A 6,497-nucleotide genomic window follows, 5' to 3' on the forward strand; every position below is an offset into this window, starting at 1 on the left:
AGTGCTCCCTTGGAGGGCACTCTGAGCCCCGACACCTCACTGGGACTTCTCCTGGGCCAGAACAGCTCCTGAAAACGGGAGCCCAGGTGGTCAATGATGTGACATTGGTAGTGAGCAACATCCACCCTGAAGGACTTTCCTGACAGACAGACAGAGCCAGGTATAGAGGAGCCAGGTGTAGAGAGGGGAGTGGAAACAAATCCCTGCCATTTGTTTCTTGGGTTTGTTTCTTTCTTTTTTGCTGACTGTAGTCAGTAAGTGCATGGTTCTTGGAGTGCTCAAATTTATCAAAACATATGGATAAAAATTCACAGTACTAGGTTATCTAAAATGATTTGCTCTTACTCTGAATGTAGGTGCTATGCCTCTTTCCAGGAAACATAACCGCAGCACATTCCACATCCTGTAACTGAACAGGGCGCTAGTGGTGGGACGCTGAAGTGAGCAAGAGCTGTTGGAGTGCAGAGCTTTCCACATGGGGACAGCAGAAGTTACCAACAAGCCAAGGCCACCCCCTGCCCAGATCCGACAGAGAGCTGGGCAGTGGGCAGCTTGGTCTTTGGTCTCCCGATGCCAGTCTCTCCAGTTGTTGCCCAGCATTCATCCATCTAGTGTGGCACTCAGGTAAGTCCTCAGCCAAAAATGTCGCATGTGATCCCTGGCCTGAGACAGCCAGGCTGACTGACCTCTGCTGGTTCTAACGCTGAAGCTCCTATGTCCTGAGATGTTCCGGAGTCCTGGGAAAACTGGGTTGGTTGGTCATACTACACAACATAGTGTGTTCTGAGACCTCTCCTTAGACAGATTCCTGATGAAGTGGGATCCCCAGGCCTCACATATTAGGACAATAGGATTCGAGAGCAGATCAGACTCCCTTGGCCACTGGAGTCACCATTCACATTCTGGCCTCTTTGTTGGAGCAGCAGAGCCTGGAATGAAAGAAGCTCTGCCTCACAAAAGGCTTGCTGAGCTGGTGAGGATGTGCAGTCTCTCCTTCTGGGATCTGGTTTTGAGTAGGATTATGGAATAAAAGGAGAAGAGAGGGAAAGAATTTGTCCAGATTCTAGCAGTTAATTAGACAAACATACCAATTTAATTTTGCAATGAAACATATTTTCTGCAACTGAAAGACGAGTGGTGAGGCAAAGCATCTGCTTAATGACAAACAGAGCTGTAAGTCTGACTTTAGTGTTTAAGACAAAAGGCAGGCACCTGGCCATGGAGTGTGATTCATTAACATTAAACCAGTCAGATTCCATTACCGTGAACTTCCACTGACACAGAAACAAGATAGGCATTAGCTAAGCCTTGTTAATTATTCGGGGGTACAGAGATTTTCAACATAAAAGCATCCATAGCTGTAGAATCCAAATGGTCCCAATTATACCAGACACTCAAGTAATGCTGTACATTGTTGATTTGTTTCAGAATGCTAAAGATGTTGATGTCAGGATTGAAGACTCTTCACCTGATAGGTATATTTATATAAGACATTAAAATAAAACCAGTGGAGAAAATAGACAAGCAACCCATATAAACAAATACTTCAAGAATATAGAAACCTCTAGACTCTAATTTGTTACTTGCCTAGAGTCATGTTTATCAGAGATATAGTTCAGTAGAAACAAAATATTAATTTAGACCTGTTATCACAAACTGGCAGCCCACAAGATAAGGAGGTCCAGACAGTGTATAGTTCTGATTTATTTGTTTTTAATTTCAATTAAGGTTAAACATGGCAGAACAAACACATGTGCTTACATCCACTCCCTCATAAAATGTCACTAAAGTGATAGTAAAATAATAAAAATAGTATGAACCCTGATGATGAAGAGGACAGGAAGAGAGGTGGCAGAGTATAAGAGATGTCAACAAAATTTTGGAAGACAGAAAGTGAATTGAGGAGTGGTAACAAATTTAGCAAAGAAAAAGCTGAAACTTAAGTGCCTTCAGTTGGCAACAGTAGTATTCATGCAATCTGCTTTTTGGAAAGTTAGAAGGTCTTAGACCTGAGAAGCAACACAGAGTTCAAAGTGCAACTGAAGTCTTAATACTGGAATGGGTGGAAAGCCTCTTTCAGGAGCAACTGGACCCTCAAATCCCCTTTCCCAGTCTGTGTGGTTAGGCAACTCCCTTTATGCTCACCCAACGAGAAGACCAAATGTTTACTCTTTTGGGGAATTGAATCTGAGTCATCCTAGACTCAGGGACATCTGTTCAGTGTAGGGCTGAGGTAGGGGGATTAATTGAAAGTCTACATACAGAACAATTGAGAAGTTCAAAACCTTCTTCTCTTCTCCTGCCTAGTCCTAGAGCACCAGCAGCCAGACTCACACAACTAGGAAGTCTTCTCTGAAAACCTGAACCACCCCAAAGGAAAGACATAATGATGTTAACATTGAAGAGCTTCAAAGAAAAATCAGGTATCGCCCAATAACCCCATGGCAAACCCACCAACCAGTCAACACTGCCCTTGCATATAAAACTTATAAACGGCTTCTCAGTGCTTCACTTTAAGTATCAATAGACTGCCAAAGAGCACCAAAACATTTGAGAAAATCCTACAACATTCAAGAGATCAAAACAAACAAAAATATTAAAAAATTAAGGACTCCAAAAAACAATTCAATGGGAGGAGCAGAAGAAACAGAGAAAGATGAGATATATGGCTGTAAAAATGAAAAATTAGAGATCAAGAAAGAGATCAGAAATTTTAAAATATGAAAGCTGAAATTTTTCTTAAAAATCTATAGAAGAGGGACTTCCCTGGTGGTGTAGTGGTTAAGAATCTGCCTGCCAATGCAGGGGACACAGGTTTGAGCCCTGGTCCAAGAAGATCCTATAGGCCACGGAGCAACTAAGCCCGTGCGCCACAACTACTGAGCCTGTGCTCTAGAGCCCGTGAGCCACAACTCCTGAGCCCATGTGCCACAACTACTGAAGCCTGCATGCCTAGAGCCCCTGCTCTGCAACAAGAGAAACCACCACAGTGAGAAGCCCGCGCACTGCAATGAAGAGTAGCCCCCGCTCACCACAACTAGAGAAAGCCCACGCACAGCAACAAAGACCCAACGCAACCAAAAATAAAATAATTAATTATTATTTTTTAAAAATCTATAGAAGAGATAGAAAATAAAGTCAGGAAATCTCCATGAAAGCAGAGCAAAAAGATACACAGATAGGCAACAGGGAAGAGGTGATAAGAAAGTCAGAGAATCAGTCCAGGGGATTCCACAGTCAATGATTCCAGAAAAAAAGACATTCCAAAAAGGGGCGGGGAGGTTACTATCAAGAAATTAATACAGGAAAATTTCCCATTCAGGAGTCTTTATACAGGGCCAACCAAGTGCCCAGCACCATGAATGAAAAGATGCCCAGGCCCCAGACATAAACGTGAACTTTCAGAACAACCAGAATAGAGAGTTTTTACAGAGGAGAAACTCAAACCACCCAAAGGATCAGGAATCAGAAATCAGAAACACTTTGAAATCCTCGATAATAGTATAAGATGCTAAAATCCAGTCAAGTGGCCTTCAAAACTCTGAGTGAAAAAAAATATTTTTCACACTCAAGTTCTTTTACCCAACCAAACTACTAAATACATGTGAAAGTAGAAATCTTCAAACATGCAAAGACAAGAAATGTCCCTCTCACACACATTCTTTAGAAGCCAGCAGCAGCTGCACTTCAACAGAGAAAATGAGGGAACCAGACACAGGAGGATGAGGCACCGGGATAGAGGAGTCCTAACACAGGACCTGCTAAGGGCAACCCGAGGAGCAAAATGTGCACAGACATGATGAACATGACCCACTCCAGGGAGAAGTCAGGAGTGGGAGAGGGTGACCTATCTCTATTTTATTACAGTATACATTTTCTATACCATGTGATTTTTTAACCAGTATGTGCTATTTTCATAAAAAATAAGTATCATTTTTAGAAATTTTCATTGGTTGTAATATGTAAAAATTAGGAGATTTCACATAAAAATTAAAATTTATGGTTTATATCAGTCAAGATGTGTTAGTTTGAGATACAAATGACCATAAACTCAACATTAAAGAAAAAATTCCACTTATTTCTTACTCATGCTATATGTTCTCAGTGGGCTGAAAGGGCCTTTGCTTATCTTACCACTCAAGGAGACTGACAGAGGCTTTATCCCAAAACATGTCCCCATGATTTGAAAGGAAGGAAAAAGAGCATAACAGAACCATAACAGAAGTTCTTAAAGCTTCTGCCTGGAAGTGACACATATCACATGCCTGAGTTCATAGCATAGGATATATAATCCATTTACAGAAGGGAACATCACTGGGCCCATGTTTATTTTTAGCAGGAGTCTGCAAGAGCTGAGTAGCTCAGCTTTATTAAATATGTCTTTATTTCTTTAAAGACATATGCACACACAAATTTACTAAAATCTTCTTCACTACACTCTAATGTCTCCCTGACATGGAGACCCAGATTAGTTGCCATTCACTACTGCACTTGCAATTTTTTTATAGTATAGTGTATTTTTTTTTTTTTTTTTTTTTTTTAATATAATAGTGTTTATTTTTACTTGTTGACAGTTTGCTTTATCTATTTATTTATTTTTGGCTGTGTTGGGTCTTCGTTTCTGTGTGAGGGCTTTCTCTAGTTGTGGAGAGCGGGGGCCACTCTTCATCGCGGTGCGCGGGCCTCTCACTATCGCGGCCTCTCTTGTTGCGGAGCACAGGCTCCAGACGCGCAGGCTCAGTAATTTTGGCTCACGGGCCCAGTTGCTCCGCGGCATGTGGGATCTTCCCAGACCGGGGCACGAACCCGTGTCCCCTGCATCGGCAGGCAGACTCTCAACCACTGCGCCACCAGGGAAGCCCCTAGTATAGTGTATTTTTAAAGGTAGCAATAAAAAGAAAATGAAATATTTCTCTATACCCATAGAGGAAAAATAAAAGTAGAACAAGAGAATTGATTGTTTCAAGAAAAATGGAATAGGTCTTATTTCATCATAGAAGTGAAGAATACTCCTAAAAATTCAGTCTGCAAACAAGGCATACTTTCTTGCACACTCATTTGCTTTACCTTTTTGTTATGGTTCAAATTGTCCCCAAAAATATATGTTGAACTTCTAACTCCCTATACCTCAGAATGTAACCTTATTTATAAATAGGGTCCTTGCAGATGTAATTAGTTAAAATAAGATCATCCTGGAGTAGGGTGGATCCTTAATACAATATGACTAGTCCCCTTAAAAGAAGGAAAAGAGACACAGGGGAGAATGCCATGTGACCACAGAGGGAAATTGGATTTATGCCACACAAGGCAGTGAACATCTGGGCCACCAGAAGCTGAAGGGGCAAAGAAGGATCCTCCTTCAGAGACTTCAGAGAGAGCACGGCCCTGGCAACACCTTGATTTTGGTCTAGTGCTGTCAGGGAATAAATTCCTATTGTCAAAAGCCAGCCAGATTGTGGTACTTTTTTACAGCTGCCCTAGGAAACTAATACACTTCCTAACCACTGCAGGACCAGACCCTCCTACTTCCAATTTAGAGCACTGCTGAACCACAGAGCCAAGAGAGTTCTGCAGCTGTCTCTTTGAGTGAACCACAGAGCCAAGAGAGTTCTGCAACTGTCTCTTTAAGTGAAGACTTCCCTCTTCCATTGTATATTTAATGGTAACACAGCAGACTGCAGAAATAATTCTGATCCTGACAGTGTCAGTCATCAAGCCATGAACGATTCACTACCAGTTAGTTCAGCTGGACATAGGACTGTGGACTTTCTAGATTAACTGTTATACAATTCACAATCCCATTCGAAAATTGGGTTCTCCAAGGAAGGGCTTGTGAGCACTACAAATCAGAAGAGCATGTTAAGGTCAGAGTCGAGAGTTCCGAGCAGCTAGCATGGAGCAAGTATTCCAGGTTAGCCAGCTGGGGTTAAAATCCAAGCTGAAGGGCATGAGCCGGAAGTTCATTCCAGAGGGTGAGGATGGAGTGTAGTCTAAGGCTCAGAACAACTAAGTAAAACCACATAAGGAGCACAGTGGATGATGACAATTTCTCCTAGGACAGAGATCAGCTGCCCCCTGCAGGAATGGATATAGCAGATCTCCACTGAGAGGAGGTAAGGCAGGTAAGGCAGGTAAGGCAGCTTTGCGGAGGCCCAAGGAGCATGTCCTCAGGTGGTCTTCTTGCACTTTCCTCAGTGCTATTTCAGAGAAAGTTCACACCTATCAAAGCGAGGTGAGCATACTTATCTGAGTCAGGTAACTAAACCACGGCCTGGATATTCACTAACTTACAAGATGCTATATTGTCAACAGGAAGAAATAGCCTATTTTGCCTGTAAATGCCATGTTGTTTGGGAAATGATATTTTAATTGCCTGTTGGTAGTCAAGCCTTGTTTTTTAGTCTTACAATTCAGGGCATAATGTCTTCTCATTTGTGTTGTGTCAAAACTATCCTCACTGCATTGTGTTTGTTACACTTTCTCTTTTTCACAAATCA

This window comes from Hyperoodon ampullatus, assembly GCF_949752795.1.
Source record: "Hyperoodon ampullatus genome assembly, chromosome: 16".
NCBI classification, from domain to species: Eukaryota; Metazoa; Chordata; class Mammalia; order Artiodactyla; family Ziphiidae; genus Hyperoodon; species Hyperoodon ampullatus.